Source organism: Protopterus annectens, chromosome 12.part0, assembly GCF_019279795.1.
Source record: "Protopterus annectens isolate FY-2018-M chromosome 12.part0, PAN1.0, whole genome shotgun sequence".
Taxonomy (NCBI): domain Eukaryota; kingdom Metazoa; phylum Chordata; order Ceratodontiformes; family Protopteridae; genus Protopterus; species Protopterus annectens.
The window spans coordinates 64,831,262-64,849,274 of record NC_056746.1 but is presented as its reverse complement, the minus strand read 5'-3'; positions in this window follow the sequence as shown (position 1 = coordinate 64,849,274).

Sequence of the window (18,013 nt, the reverse complement as noted above, 5' to 3'; positions counted from 1 at the left end):
ACATTGCCTCATGTACACACACAAGCCTCTCCGCCTACCACCCAACACTACAACCTGTGAGAGATGCACTTATCTAGCCAAACTGGAGGTAAAGGTCTCTCCAATGAAGCCTGACCCTGACTGCCATGTGGAGAAGGTACACAGTCGCACAACACCACACTCATCACATAAGTCTCACTGAATCTACCTCACCATTAACTGGGAAAACTACTCGTGTACCAACACATTAGCTCAACAGTTTCTTGAATTCATAAACACCACTGCCCTGACTCAACATATCCACACACCCACCAGGGGCAACAATATCCTAGACCTAGTCATTACCAACATGAGTGACTGGTTCTCCACACGTGAAGCCAACTCCTCGTTGGTCTGATCAGACCATTTGCTGAGCACCATTGATATCCACATCCCATACCTACCCCCCATTAAGGGAACCACAGTATAATATGTCTACAAGGCCAACTACATGCTTCTTAAGACAGATGTGGTGGACTTCGTGATACCCATGTAGATGGACAGTACTGTTACAACTGCTGAATCCTACACAAATGCACTCTATAAGCACTTACAGGAGTGCATGGCTTGTGCTATCCCAAACATAACCAGGACGTTATACTCCTAGTTAACTAAACCAATCTGGTGATCCCCTGCCATAAACATATTGTACTACAGGAAGAAGACACTGTTGAAAATGAGAGTACAATACCATGCATGGAGGAGATCCCTGGCCAACCTCAGTAAGAAGGTGAGATCCCTTATAAGATCTTCCAAAGCTAGCTATTAAAACTATAATGCAACTAATACCAACAACAACCATAAAGCATTCTATAGCTATGTCACATATCTCGATGTCAACAACCAGATCTGCTCTGAGTTACAGCACAAATGCATGAACATTACAGAAACAATTGATATTGGCAACATCCTGGCAGATCCCTCTCAAAGCTGCACACTCTAAAGGCAATATCACAGCATCCATGGGACTGGACAACATCCCAGGCTGTGTTTTACATGAACTTCAGATCATACTCTCTCCCCACCTACACACCATGTTCAATAACAGCCTCACATCAGGCATAGTGCCTCCTGAATGGCACACAGCAACAGTTATCCCACTCCACAAAGGTGGCAATAAAATGGACCATGGGACCTATTTCCCTATAGGCCTGACTAGGCTGGTCTGCAAGGCTATGGTGCACATCATGGATCACTGTCACAGAGACATTGGGTACCTCCCAACCTTTGACCCCTCCCTGTTTGGCATTGTTAAGGCCGGACCATGCCTCCTAAACCTGGTGGACTTCTTAGAGACAGTTACCAAGGCATTAGATGAGGGTAAGGAAGTCCACACAGCCTACCTAGATCTCTCATAGGCTTTCAACATCATTCCTCCTTCTGGTATTATCAACATACCCATCTGCCTGAACATTAACCCCTACGTTATGTGATGGTTTGCAAAGTGGCTCACGGACAGAACCCACACAGTGGGAGTTGCATACCCTAGGTCTGACTGTATACCAGTTACAACTGGCGTCCTCCAGAGCTCAGTCCTAGGACCCTTCATGTTCGGTATATATGTCTCTGGCATACAGACAAGCACAGGAGGGCTTTAGCTGAAAAGGTTTGCAGATGACTGCAAACTAGGGGACATAATTGTTTCCCCAGCTGTTACAGACACCCTCTGGAAGGGTGGCACTGAGACGGATACCTGGTGCTAATATCATGGCGTCAAGCTGAATGCCTAAAAGTGCATAGTCATCCCCATTGGATGTAACTAATTACCCGCGGACTACCACATATGTGCTAGTCCCCTACATACAGAAAAGGTAATAGGGATCCAGGAAACCCAGTAGATAGCAATCTCTCCTTCAATACCCATAATGACAAGGTGGTTAGAATATCCTTCTACATGGCCCCCCTATTCTCTAATGGGTTTGCATCCAGATCAGTGGGGCCATTGTGACTTTACACATGTCATATTAGACCCATTAAAGGATACAACACCCCATTTGGGATATACCTTACAAGACAACTGCAACAGCTTGGAAGACCACACCAGTACCACACCAAGATGATTACTGACCTCAAACAGATGACCTATGCAGCCCAACCTACGAAACTCCAGCTGTACTCAGTTGCATACCACATACTCACAGGTGATCTCTGCTTGACATACAAGGTCCATGTCCAACCATGTATTGCTGGATATGCTCCACCTAAACAGAAGTCCCTGAGAGCCACATGCTCTAGGGATATACCCCTAACCACAATGATGAGTAGGACGTGCTGGATGGATAGATTCCTGACCCGGACACTCCCTATGCTTTAGAACATGATTCCAATGTACATTAGGCAGAGCCCCTCATGAGCACTCTTCAAGGGAAACCTTGACATGTGGATGGGAGACAGACATGTACCCCAGGGATCACTGCAGTGGCTCTGCTGGACAGAGGCACAGTGAACTATTGGCTCTGCCGTTCAGAGGCACAGGAAAACAACCTATGCGGGTGGCAAAAGCCAACACACGCTAGCTAGGCTTACAGATACCCTTGGTAAGACAGCCTAGTACCTACCTTTGCACATATTACATGTCTTATGTGCATGGATAGTTAAATAGCTCTTCCATTTTACTTTGCTATCATGCTGATAAAGTGTTGGCTCACTAAAAGACATATGTATCCTGTTATTGTGTATTGTAAATGCCAATTGACATAACTAATGCTTGCCTAACATTACAGTAATGCTATGTAGCTTGTAATACATATCTGCCTACAATACTGTACATTACACAGTTATTGGCACAGTATTGCACAATGCAAATCATACTCGCACAGTGGCCCAACCTTCCACATGTTATTCTCTGTAATACACCCATACATATGGCTACAGTTACAATATATCAACATATACTATCCCCTGTTATAGCACATACTTGTTGGACCAGCCCTGCTACTGACATCGGCTGGTGAGGAGTATTTCTGTTCAAAGCCCTTATATAGCATCCCTTGTGGTGTATGCGGTGTTTGCCTTGTGACCTACAGCAGTAGACACAAATACTACAAGCATTACTATGCTCAACAATACATCACTACAAGATAACTGTTTCCACTATATGGATTGCATGCACTTTAAATACTACAGAATAGTACTACATACACAGACATACTGACTGTTCTACATACCTTATTAGTAACCCGAGGTGTCGTTAACTGTTGATTCAATCCTTTTCAGTTTGTGTTTCAATGTTCTTTGTAACATTCCTCTGGTATATACAGATGGTTTGAATGTGTGATAACACATCCTTTTCTAGTTACATATCGGTAACATGTGGTATTCTGTCCACCAATTGCTGTTCCAAAGTAGTTAATTGGATGCACATCAGCTGTGCAGCTACTCCATTAGCCAATACCATGGCAACAGTGATGTATAAGTGAGCACTCTTTTGGGGCATTTTCTGTTTGCCTTACTTTTGAGGGAGATGGCCTAGATGTGTTATTGCGATATATTTCAACAGCTATATGGAGACACACAGAGATATATTAGCTTCATAACTCCTGTGGACTGTGTGTAATGGCTAGATGATTTAGTTATACATGTGAGTACATCTTTTATATTTCGGAGCAGTGCTACTTATGCAGGGTTTGTTTGTACCTGACACTTCTGAAGATGTTTAAGTCTGGCAAAGATGTTTGGCCAGCTCAAGGTCGTATGGCTATGCATGAACTGCTATGTGGTGTACAGTGTGCTCAACAGACATACTTGATTTGGTGTACAAGTGTAGCATACTGTGTTGTTACTCACTAATTGCTAACACATCCCGGTGTACACACAACCCTCTGTAACGGGACTAGTGCAAACAAACCCTATTATATCAGCAGCTGTTCCATTGTATAACAGCAGCTGTTTCACATAGGCCCATGTTAGTGTGTCTCTGACAAGGTATGTTAAGGCTTCTGCAGATGTCGTACAGTGTGTGAATGATTTGTGATGTTATTACAGTTTGTATTGTAATATGTCTGGGGTGATGTTGGTGGTTGTGTTTAGCAGATGCAGGTGTGTAGGAACTGCTTTTATACATAACCACTATGTGCATGAGGGTTCCTTCCCTATTTGAACACCTATCCTTTAGTGGACTAATACAATGGTAATTGCAGGCTGATTCATTAAGGCACTGTTATGTGGTTCCTGTATAGCATGCAGGTGATATTCCTTGAATCCCTTCGGTAATACATCTGAATGTAATAACGTATTGCTACATGATAGCTGTGTATATCTGTCATAGGTATTTGCAGTCATCGTAGTTGTGTTGGGGACTGACCCTCTTCTAGGGTTGCCACCTTTTCATATGGTCATAATCGGACCTTTTTGGGACACACATCTGATTTTACAGGCTGACACAAACTCACAGTCAGTACAAGGGCTAGAACTTTCCTTTCTTGCCTAATTATAAGCTTATTCTTGTAGCAGTTTAGTTGCTTATCCTGTTTCCTGTAACATGTAGGTATTTTAGATACAGAAATAACTATTGTATGCAACTATTACAGTACATTTGGGACATAATTATGTCCTACAATCCCAGGACATTTGCCACGTTTAATATATTTGGTCAGGGCACAACCGACCAAAGAGGGAGTGTCCCTCGCAAAGTGGGACAGGTAGTAGCACTATCATTGGCTCATGTCCATAGCACATATTTGTAATAGTGTATAGGCATATACTCTCCATATCCTTTGTTCATAAAGTTTGGTAGTGGCAGAATGTGTGATTGATATGGTCTATGTTATACACATATATGAACACTTCAACCGCTGTATATGGGAGACCTACGGAATCCCAAAACCACAGTGTTCTGATGCACACAGTACCGGGACCTGACTCCCATACCCCACATTACCGACATCGACAGTAACTCGTGAAGGTAACACGAACATGGAACACACACATGCACACACAGACACACTGCTACCCAACACATCCAAACAAACTATCCTATACTACGTATGAGCAGGTGGCCAAGCCCCCCTACACCCTCCATATAGGTTGTCTGCGCCACCCACACCACCCCCTCCTTTAATATTCTACATCCTAGGTCGCGCATACAGATGCACAAAGCTAACCCACAACCCCACATTACAGTCCCCCAAGAACACACACCACACACAGAACACACACTTACACACACTACAGCCCTAAGAAACACACGTAAACACAGTAACCTACCCAAACTGCAACACCAAAAGCACTGACTAACTGTCCATTAACATCGTGAGATTACACCTCATGCATCTGGGGTTTCAGTACTGTGTTCTTTCGGACCTTAAGCCTCAGGATTACGTGCATTGATATGTAAAGCAGTCGGTATGTGGTAGGTATCCCATTTATAGGTACCTCCATGGTTATGTAGATGTTGTTAACCTATCTATATATCTACATATATATGAATATCCCCATATATCGACATATCTCTCTCTCTCTCTCTCTCTATATATATATATATATATATATATATATATATATATATATATATGATGTATATATATATATATATATATATATATATCTATATATATATATATATATATATATATATATATATATATATATATATATATATATAAAACATGCACCTTTCATTGGGTACATGCCAGTTTGTCCTATTTCAACTCATTCCTACCTTTTGTGTTTTATCCTGTCAGTATACACGACTGACATCTCAGGTAGCTTAGTGGTATGTTATTGTAATGAATGTGTACATGGTTGCGTGTTCTAATCCTGGCAGTGATATCTTACCTCTCAGAGCAGGCACTGGTAGTGCAAGTGTGATTAACGCACATTTCAGTGGTTGTGTGTTCCACATGTTTATTATTATGTAGAGAATTACCTATATATGCAAGCTGTGTTTAAGGTATACTATGTAACATGTAAACATCTGTGAAGATTCCTGTCAGGGATACTCCCCATTATTTGGAACTACATCCCTGATTACATTATATAAAACCCCTCACTGACACTCCAGGGAATCCTTGCAGAGTGGGTGGTGAACAGTAGCTACCCCCCAGGGATCCTGCAAGTGGCTCTGCTCCACAGAGGGACATTTAGTTGATTGATGGGATGGCAACAGCAGACATGTTTTGCCTATGCTTATGAGTGCCCTAGGCTGTTGGGCATGTACCTACCTATGTATCTATGAACTTGTACATACAGTATGGACACATGCTGATCACTTAATTTACTGTTCAGGTATTGACTTACCTTGTGCCAATGGCGGTTGTGTGTACAATAGTTGAGGGCTACCTATGTAGGATGCACACAGTAGACCACCTACACACGACAATTTACAGGTGGTTGTGTGTGTGTGCCATCCGTGTTTGCTGTGTGTGCAGGTGGAGAAGGGTGTCAGTCCATGAGTGCCTACACTGTCAGTGTGTGTGCTATGCTTTCCCTCTTTGCCAAGGCATGGGCATACTGGGCACACCTCCGTCTGCCTACTGGGGCTAGCACAGGGTGTTCATGGTCTGAATCCCCCTGTGCCTGTGGGTCCCTTGGCAATGGTGGGTGAGCTGTGAGGGCCTTCACCATTCTGTCCCTGCTGCAGCTGTTTCCGCAGGATCATATTGTGTAGCATGGCACATACTATGAAGATGTGGGCACACGTTCCTGGAGAGTACTGCAAAGCTCCACCAGATATGTCCAAGCAATGGAACTGTGATTTCAGCATCCCAAACATGCACTCTATGATGATTCTGGTTTCTGCATGTGCCTCATTATGGCATTCTTGAGTGGCTGTGTGTGCATTTCTGATGGGAGTCATCATCCACAGTTCCAGTGCATAGCCAGCATCTCCCACCAGGTGGCCATATGGGATGTCCCCCCCTGGCAAATACCTGATACAGCTGTGAGGCATGCCATATGTGGGAGTCATCATAGCTTCCAGGGCTGCCAGCACACACATCCATGATAATGCCCTGGGCATTGCACACGACCTGGCAGTTGGAGGGAAATCCCTTGCAGTTTATGTAGTGCCTACCCTGCTCACTGGGTGGTGACTTGATGTGTATGTGCGTGCAGTCTATTGCACCCAGTACATCTGGGTAGTCTGCCACACGGTGGAAGAGATGGAAGAGACACATATTGCTGGCCAACTCCTCCTGCGTTCGGGGGAAGTATATCTGCTCATTGGCATGTGGTAACATGCCATCCAGGAACTGGTGGAGTACCCTGGATGGTGATGCCTGTGAGATCCCAATGATATCCAAAGTTGGCCTTTGGAAGGTACCTGTGGCTAGTAATCTGAAGCTCACACATACTTTTGTGTCCACTGGAATGGGTTCCCCTCTGTTACTTCTGTCTCTGAGGCATGGCTGGCACAGCTCAACAAGTTGCTGTATGATGTCCCTGTCCACCCTGTAATGCTCTACTATCTCCAGATCATGTAGCCCCTGGTAGATTACTCTGGGTCTGAACACTTGTCTCCTCCTCCGGTGCCTGAGTTGGTTGTCAGCATCATCTTCCACACTACCGTCAGTCTCCAACACATGCTGGTGAATCAAAGCTATGGCAGCCCCTAACATATACATATTAAAAGTTCTCTGTCTGTATACACCAATGGTACAGAGTGTCTGGGAATACACAAGTGTGTGTGTGTGGGGCTTTCACACTTTATACTATTGTGCAATGGATGATGCTGTTGTAATTGGGTGTGTTTGTGCTATTCCAGCTGCGGAGTATCTTAATTATTGATTTTACAGCCGGTACTGCTATTGTGGGACCTTTGGTGTTGACTTACACTTGTCTGCTGTGATTCATCTATTGCCCTTTACTTCTATTTTCAACCTGATTTACCTCCCATTGTCAGGCATGCATCCAGCTGCTGCCTTTCTTGTTTTGTGCTTCCACAACCCAGGATTGTGTTAGGAAATGTGTTATGTAGCTGATCTACTGCAAGTTTGCTTTGTTCTGCTGTGACAGTTCTCTTTTCTTTGCTGTACGGCACCTCCCCTTTCCTGTGCTGCAGGTAGCTGCTAGCAGCCTTGTTAGCTGTTGTCTATGACCCACTGTGAGTTTCTAGGTGTTAATTACTCATTTGTACTCAAATTACCATGCTGCAGCATTTCCTTATTGTCTTCCTGTATCCTTCCTGTTTCAGCTGTGGTGCGCACTGCGCACAACCATTTACTGGGTTTTGTGCACGTTTTCATCCATGTTCACATGAACTTTCGGTTACCTTGTGTGCTCTCAGCTAAGCAAAGCTATGGCTACTTCCACAGCTCTATCCTGCGGCTTTGCTTAGCAACACACAACATGGATTAGCAATGATCCAATGTGCTTACAGCTGCGGTGGTGTGCCCATCTCTTGATGTCATGTTTACCTCTAGGCCACACGCTACACCGTGTGGTACATCCTTATGCCGGTGGGGCATTTGCGATTCAGTATTACTTGACTCATTTGCATGGCATTGACTGCTAATTCCTAGTTACCACACGGAACAGTCACAGACCCTTTGCAACGCTTGCACCATGGTTGTGGTGTAGCATGCATGCCATTGACTATTATGGGGATATCATGAATTGCGTTACATTACAGTTTTATTACATCTAAATATATTTTCCTTGTGATCCTGTTTGTGCACCAATGCACTGCGGTTTTACTTTGCGTTGGTGTGGCCATGACATTAAATGTTATTTTTTATATGTTGTGCACATTGTTTTATGCCATTGGCTATATATTTAGCCACTGGCATATATTAACATTATAATACATAAGTTTGGTCTGCTTTCATGGCTCCGATTTTATGTTTGGCAAAATGTTAACCATTTTTTTGGGGGTTTACATTTCTACGTGTTTACGCTATGCCTGCACAACTTCATGAATTGCTATATACCTTCGTTTGCATGCTACACTGCTGCGCATGGGGTAATTAGCATACATGTGCCAGGAGCTGCGCATCTGTGGCGTATGCTTGTAGTGCACGTGGAAACAACTCTTACCTGAATCGCTCTATGGCCATATTTGGAGCTAGATTGCCGACGCTACTCCGACGCATGGTGCAAGCTTCATGAATCCCAGGGAACGAGTTAATGGCCTTAGTAACATATTAATGGTACAGGCAATGCCCAGCAGATTTGAAAGGATTTTGGACAGACTGGAGATTTTTTTATCAGTGTATCATAATGACTGACTAGGAACATAGTTGTGTAGAAAGTTATTTAGTGCTAGACAAGCAGATGGAGTCTGGATAATTTTATAAGTGGTAAGAAGCTGTGTATATGTTAGTTGATGGGGTAGTTCTAACCAATTTAGGCTTTTTAGTGCTATACTGTGATGTGTACTGAAAGGGGTATTTGCTGCAAATTTAGCAACGTTGTTATAACATTGATAAAGTCTTGATTTTGTGATGCCTGAAGATTAGTAAGGATAGGAGCACTATAAAGAAGTGTGGGGAAGAGATGAGTAGTGGCAGGTGTAGATTTGACTGCACAGGTGAAAACGTTTTTGGCTCTATAAATCATCCCTAGTTTTTTATGATTTTTTCTGATGAGTACAATTTTGTATATGCAGGTCAAATTTAAGCTTATCATCCACTATCATCCCTTAATTTGCTATGAGAAGTGACTTCAATTTTATTTTTTTTCATGGGAGAGGGATTTGGGGAAAAAGTAGCTTGTTTTTGGTGCACTTGAACATGAGTTGTTGAGTTAAAAAGCCATGTTTCTGTTGCTGTTAAAGCTTTCTGAGTAACCTTTTGGAGGTGTGCCACATTGTCAGATGTGCAAATGAGTGCAGAGTCATCTGCATACTGTATTATGGAGGCCTGCTGTCTGGATGTGTGGAGGGTGTTGGTGAGAATGTTAAACAGGAGAGGATCAAGTATAGAGCCTTGTGATACACCGATGTTGACTGGGAGGAATGGTGAGAGGGTGAAGTGACATTTTACTGACTGATACCTATAGAATATGTAGCTTTTGAACCATAGAAGGGAGGGCTGAGAGACCTTTGAAGTAGAAGTTTACTGTGACAAACTGTCTTGAAGGCTTTAGAGAAGTCTAGAAATAAGGAGGAGATTAGTTTGCTGTTATATTTTGCTTTATTGACAGTATCTATATTGGTTAAAATTACATTGTTAGTACTATGTGAATGATAGAAGCCATGTTGTGTGGGGGATAGGAGTTCTTCCTGCAGGCAATAGTTTAGCAATTGTTTTTGAATACATTTTTCAAGTATTTTGGAGAGAGCGGTAAGACTGATATACGTCTAAAGTTAATAATCTGTTGAATTTCCTTGTTTGTGCAGAGGGATAATGTGTGACATTTTACAGAGAAAGGGAATGTGGGATTCCTGGATTGATCTATGTGTAAGTATTGAGCTAGGATAGGCTGCTATTTTAAGGCACTCATTTGGAAGGTCATCAGCTGAAATAAAGCATGGTCTGAGTTTGTTTAACAGCAGTTTTACGTAGGATGTGGCCACAGGTTTGAAGGTGAAAATGGATGTGCTGATACATGACTGTTGCACAGCATTAGAATTAGCATTACTAATGTGACATCAGCAAATTAGGTAGGTTAACTAGGAAGGCACTTGCAGGCATGAAATACTGAGGTAAATAAGTATTATATCTCAGTTTGCTTTAGAGGACAAACTTAAATCAAGATCAGAATTAGCTATGCAAGATGATCATTCTTTGTGGCACAAATCATAATGCAATGCCAAAGCACATGTGACAAATAAGTAATACAGTAATATTGGTTAGAGATAATGCACAATATGACACAATGCATGGTATTTCTAGAAACTTACACTGAGAAATGTAATGCTTAGATAGAGCCTCACAGTGTATCAATAGATGTAAAAGTGACTGCATACCCTGTACTTGTGGCGTAATGGTGCACACAGAAACTGTACATTTTGTGGTTTGGAATGACAGAAAAAAATCTTTTGAAAAATCGACAGACTAAATATGAATCACAGTTGCAATATAATCTGTAAAACATATGCATGCATACTGAAAGATATGTAATGATATATAGATATGCATTGTATTGTATGCAAATGTATACATGTACTTGGATATGACCATGATTCATTTTGTGAGTGTGTGTGTGTGTGTGTGTGTGTGTGTGTGTGTTTGTGTGTGTGTGTGTGTGTGTGTGTGTGTGTGTGTGTGTGTGTGTGTGTATGTGTGTGTGTGTAACAGCCACATATCAGAACTGAGCTTATTAAAGCTATAGTGCAAAATAATTCATGTATCACACAACCCGATCACCCACATATTGTATTTATACATTTTTTATATTTTCTTTATTTGGATTATTGTTTCCTATTCATTTCAAAGAGATGTGCTAATGATATTATTCTGTTTGTATAGTTTATCTGCTGATTAGGTATTTTGTAGGATCTTATGAACAGGCTGACTTGTAGGTCATGTTCTAATTTTCAGTTTCCTTGTTTCAAGCTCCTGCAATCAGTCATCAGGTTTGTTAGTTTACAAGTTACACAACACAAGAACTGCACCTGAATGGGGCATGGGTAATCTGGAATGAAACAGCTAAGGGGCATTAATATCTTACAACTAAATGTGTATGTGTAATCTGCTGTTTTGACAACTGAATGCTTTCACTTTCATCCTTTAATCAGAACGTCTTTAGAGCTGCAGTATAATGCAGACACATTCCATTAAGTAGTCAGTAAAATCACCTGACTCAATTAAATTAATCGAAACACGCACATAATAAAAAATGAATAATCAATAGGTTAATATATATAAATCCAATATTGATTAAAAGATGAAAGCACTTAGCTTTTCAGCCAGTACTGTGTTTCCTTGTCATTTACTGCTTTCTACTTGTATTGCTATACCAATGCTTACTCCAGTGGGCTTGATTTGCCTGTTTTTCTAGTGACTTGTTCTCAGAGTTCTCTTCAAGATTGTTTTGGGATGGGTTTCAGCCTCTCGGTGTGGTTTTGCACTAATTTTAAAGCTAAGTTGGCAGTTCTTTTATCTCAATGTCTTATTACAGTATTTTCTATCTTATTACAGTATTGTTTAATAAAAAGTTTGAATTAACAAAAAAAAGGCCCTCTAATAAATTTCCATTGCAGTCCCACTCATTCCTCAGAAATATCTAGATAATAGTCTTTCATTCAAAGTTTATTGCTAGGCCATCTTTTTGCACCCATCTGTTCATTATACTGAGTCTTTTAAAAATCAAGATCTTAGGCTTAGGTTTGCCATTAACCTACTCAGATGCCCAAAGTGGTACATAGAGGGCGTGTGACTAAAAAAGAAAAAAAAAATAGCATATGTGCAGAAACTAAACTGGTAAAATAAATATGCACAAACAGAACATAACTACAGGAAGTTAAAAAGTGAGTCCATTGGTGATGAATATGCATTTATTGAATAAAACTCTAGAAAAAAAATGTCTCCACAGAAGTTAAGCCTTTCTGTCCTATGAAGAATTAAAAGATACATTCATTCATTACTTCCTTAAATAACCTTTAACAAATTAATAAATATGGCATCCTTAACGGTACAAACATAGAAAACATGTCTTAGCCATAATAAAAAAGAACCTACATTAAAATATTGTCCTTCAAATCAATAATGCTAAAAATCTAAACATTAACATTTTGCATTCATTATAGAACCACAGCAAATTGTGTACGATAATCTGGAAACAAGATCAATTACAGAATGATCAATTGAAACTCATCTTTAGTGTTATTAAAATGTGTAAGTGTGCTATAAAATATGCAATCAGTATGTACACAAACATTAAATGCATCAGCTGTGTTGGTTAACTCAAGATATTAATGAAGAAATAAAAAATAATAATAGATGGATAATTTCCTAATGCCAACATTGGCAATCACTGTCCATATTAAACTTGTGCAATTGTGTAATCACAATTTCTGCTATCTAGATATTGACAACAGCAGCTATGAATATATGGGCAGGATTCCATCAACCCTACAATATTCGTTAAAACTGTGTACATGTCGTGGGATGACATGCACACAACACTGTGCCGGTATGTATTTAGTAAGCAGCTCTACATGATGTGTAGAGTGGCACAAACATGGTAAATATCATGGTATTCGTATTACTGAATAAGCAGCTGAATTGTAGGATAATCAACCAATCCAATATGGTGGAGCTATTCAACAAGCTATAATGCAATTGTGTACAGTTAGTGTAGCCTTTTGCCTTGTACTCCAAAACCTATAGGAATACAGCCATGGAAACTAAACTGGAGGAAAAGAATGTTAGAGGTAAATATCAAAAAAGAAAATACAAAGAATGCCTTGTTTAGACACATACAGTCCAATAATCCCAACCACATTTTTTTGTTTTGCTATACTTGAGAAAGTACACTTTAATCCTAGGAGCGGTGATGAAAAACTCATATTGGAAGAAAAATAATTTATATGGCAAGTTAAATTAAATGCATCCAATCCCCCTGGAATAAACAATTATATATCACTGAAACCTATTTTAAAAGCTAGAACATGATCTATTTTATGGTTTTGTAGTGTACTTCATGTATTTTTACTCATTTCATTTTATTTAATTATTTTTTGATTTGTACCAAATGTGAATCTATTGAATGATGTATCTGATATTTATGCATTGGTTATACATATATACATATGCATATATATATATATTTTATAACATACAAAGGTTTAAAAACATTTTTTTAACATTTTAACATTTAAAATAAGTTTTTAATTACTTAATTGATCAATTAAGCTCATCTCCTGTGGCTATACCATATATATATATATATATATACATGTATAATTGATAGTTGTTTCAGATGAATCTGATGAGGGCCAGTTGAGCTGGCTGAAAGCGTTTATTCTTTTGGTTTTTTGTTACAATAAAAGTATGCATTATATGGGAGTCTTCATTGCCTAGGACTTCAAGCTTCTACAGCCTGTTGCTTTTTTTTAACATATGTTTAAATCCTACATTATACAAATTACTCAGTATGTAAGTCCTCACAAAATATGTGTCAAGCCATCCCAAAGATCCCTGTTAAGTTAGGGTTTAAAAGCCAAGTAACTTAGCATTTCATTGTTGACCAGTGCACAATGCGTGGCTAGGTGTGACAGCAGGCATGCCACAAATAAATGTCAAATGTCGCATTATCCTTGCTGCTTCATAAACTCCCATCCTCTTTGTTTGGCAATGTTTCTGTTCACTTACTATCACACAAAAATCAATGGTGCCAATTTTAGGGCACAGAGGTAGAGTGTGGAGGAGTCAAAAATATTTGTTGCACTCCTCCTGAAGCACTATAGCCATAGGCTGCTGCAGAGGGACTCTATACTGAGTCTCAGTATAAGGCTGAGGATTGAAACAGCCTAGTCAATGCAATACTGTCTCCAGTATGACTGGCATACTATGAATTGGGGCGCTGTGCAGGCAGCATTACAGTGACCTGAAATGGTACAAGCAGGCACAACTCAAGCAGTAGCTGGATGAGTTTATAACTGTTGACATCCCACAGTTGTGTAAGTTTACAGATAAAGCAACATAAAATCATATAGAATGATACAGATAAACAAGATTGGTATGTATAATGCTTTCATGTCTCTTTTTCTTTCATTCTTTATTTTACAGCTGCACAGGAAATTTCAGTGAACAGGGAGGTACATGCTGAGAGGTTGGAGAGGCAAAGGGCATGTGTGCAGCACAACTGACCCTGATTGTAATAGATATATTGTGATTCCATATATCAGTATCAAGCTCAGCATGAATATCTTAACTGTAGCAGCAAGCATGCATGCTGTCTGTTGTAGCTCTTGGTAATTGAATTGATATGTATAACTATCTGATCATATCAGTTCCTATTACCCCAGTTATCTTGGTCCACAAAAATTTTACAGATCCACCACTACACCCTATAATTGATGGGAGGAATTCGGCTAGATATGCTTGTGCTAAGGTGGTGGATGGCATTCTCAAAAAATATGTTGTAAAGAAACACCAAATATGTAAATATTCCTGGTCCTTTTTGAAAGATATGGGTGTTTAATAGTGAATACTATTTTCTAACTGTTGATGTAAAAGATTTTTAAACAGTAATTCCCAGAGACAAGGAATTGAATGAGTGGTGGATTTTTTGCTGGAAAAAGGAGACCCTGTGAAAGAATTGAGACTGGTCAAGGAACTATTGTAAATTATCTTACAGAACAATTTCTTTATGTTTGAAAATACATATTATTTGCAAAAAAGGGGAGTCGTTATGGGATCTCCCTGTGGAGACAGCTTTGCTAATTTAGTTATGGCCTTTTGAGAACATCATTGTGTGCTTAATACAAGTAGAAATAAAGAGAAAATCATTTATTACACACACTTTTTGGATGACATTTTTATGATTATTAATGGAGGGGTGGAGACAGCATCTGGAATAGCTGAAGGAATGAATGCAATTGCATCTGTTAGAATTTACCTTTAATTTTGAGAGAGCATTGCCTACTTAGATGTTGAACTAATTAAAGATAGGGTAAATTTATGCTACATTTCGAAAATTTTTAGAAAGAAAACTTTTTCTAACTCATTCCTACACTATACTAGCCGCCACCCACAATGCCAGAAAAAATCTATAGTCAAAGGCCAGTTAGTGAGGGCAGCAAGGATGACAACAACAGGACCTGATTTTTTGCTCAAATGCATTAATTTGAAACTAATGTTTATGAAAAGGGGTTACCCCAAATACCGTGTAAAAGAACTAACAGAAGAAGTACAAATGAAGAGAAGGGAAGGACAATTCTCCCCCATTTTGAGGGACCCTAACTAGAGGGTAACCATTTCTGAAGGAAATATTGGAGAGGTCAATGAGAGGGGTAATAATCATAACTATGAAGTTAGTTTGATTACTACCTATACCTTGCATGGGGAAACTATAAGGAGTACCTTGACCAAAAACTGGTGTATTTTAATGAAGATATTGACTTCAGAACAAAAGTAGATATACCATCTAGGATCATTTACAAAAAAGGATCTAATTTAAAAAATATTTTAGAAAGGGATCATAAGATGAATAGCAGGAATCTTGGCATGGTAAAATGAGAAGCTTGCCCTTATTGCAGGTATGTACATATAGGGAGGGGCTACATGGTTAACAATGTACAGGTATTCAACAATAGGGAGTTTTGACTGTAACTCTAAGAGTGTAGTTTATTTAGCAAAATGTCAATTATGCCCAAGATTTTATGTCGGCAAAACCAATCGTAAAATTAGGAAAAGACTATACGAGCACATTTGCAGCATAAACAAGAACAAAGAAAATAATGCCCTGGCTAGGCATATTCAGGATAGCCCAGGGCACCATTTCAAATTCAGAGTAATTGATCAAGTGGTGGGGGGCACTAGAGGAGATTACATGTCCCTGTTACTTGAAAGGCAAGCGTTATGGTGGCAATTGATTTTGAATGCCCATAACTTCCTAGGGCTTAATGATCAATGCTCTATTATGCGCTTATTAAAACTTAAAAATTTAGTATGTTCATTAATTTAGTTCATTAAGAACAGTACGAACATGTGACTAATGTAGATGTCTATAGGGACATATATGGTTATGGAAATATTTATTTGCATGCACTTTAAACTTGGTTAGATGCAGGAACATTTTTTGAACTACTATAACTATTTTCAATTATTTATTTTTAGAGAGGTGTTGTTTTACATTTTTAATTGAATGTAATTGTCTTTAATAAGCAAATCATGTGACTTAAATTGTATATAAGGAGGGGTGGACTGTTTTTAAAATATGTCTGAAGAAGTTCATTGGAGTCGGAGGAACGTAAGCACTCACATAATTAAAGTCTTTTTATTCCGTTGGAGCTATGACCTTTGTATTTATTTTATCTAGTTGTTTATTGTTTTATTTCCCTCATAATTGTAGTAGACAAGTATAACACAGTGTTTAGATTATGTGAGTTCAATTCCCACAATTAACCTATAGATTCATATCCAGCAAGTATCATTTCTACAATTGACATGCAGCAATATTGTCTTTATTGTCATGTTGTTAACTTAATCTGCAGTAAATTTTAAAGGATATATGGAATATCTGCATATTCCAAGGATTACTTGTAACAATTCTAAGTCATTTTTTTGATTTTGAAAGCTCTATAGCTAGTATAATAATAACTGGATATTTATCATAATAAAGCATGAATGTGATATATTGTGTTTCTAATCATCAGTTTTCGTTTTGTCTCACCCACCCCTTATCTCACTCTCTCTTTTCTTCATGTGTTAAATGGAAGCACACCATTCTGAAGTCTTGCCGTTCTGTCAACAAGCCAAATGCTTTTCAGTACAGAGAGGAATGCCAACTGTTGTGGCTTAGCCTACTAACCCTACAACAGCTGTTGTGTCAACACCCAGCACCTCTGGAACACAACCTGGCAGTACTGTCTCCACACCCCCTGCACTACCTGGCCCATCCACATCAGGTAGCATTGCCCTGGCTGCTGCTACACTGGTACCCTCTGTGAGTATTGGTAGAGGAGGGGATTACATCACCCACCAGGAGCTGCCAGGGATGGTGTGTGATGTCATAGAAACTGGTCTTGGTGCCTGCATCAGCCTCCTGGAGAGGTTGCTCAGTTAAACAGAAAAGATACTCCCATGTTAAGCAGTCTCACAGGGAACTGAGGAAGGGAACAGTGATGACAGTTAGGAGGATGAGTACTAGAATCTCCCATGCTTGAAGGGCATGTGCCTCCAATCTCCAGTATCCCCTACCTATCCCCAATCATGGTATCCACCAACCATTTGTGCCCATCACCATCTCTGTCTCTGTCTTGTTTGTTCTGTTTGTCTGCACCTGCTTCCTCACATACCCTACCTGCCTGACCCTCACATCCCTATGTCCCTTCCCCAACATTCCTGTCTTTTAGAAAAAAGCACACTTCCCCCACATAAAAATGTGTCCCATACATAGATCTCTACTTTACATATGTGTCTTCTCATCACAATTGATTTAATTCAAT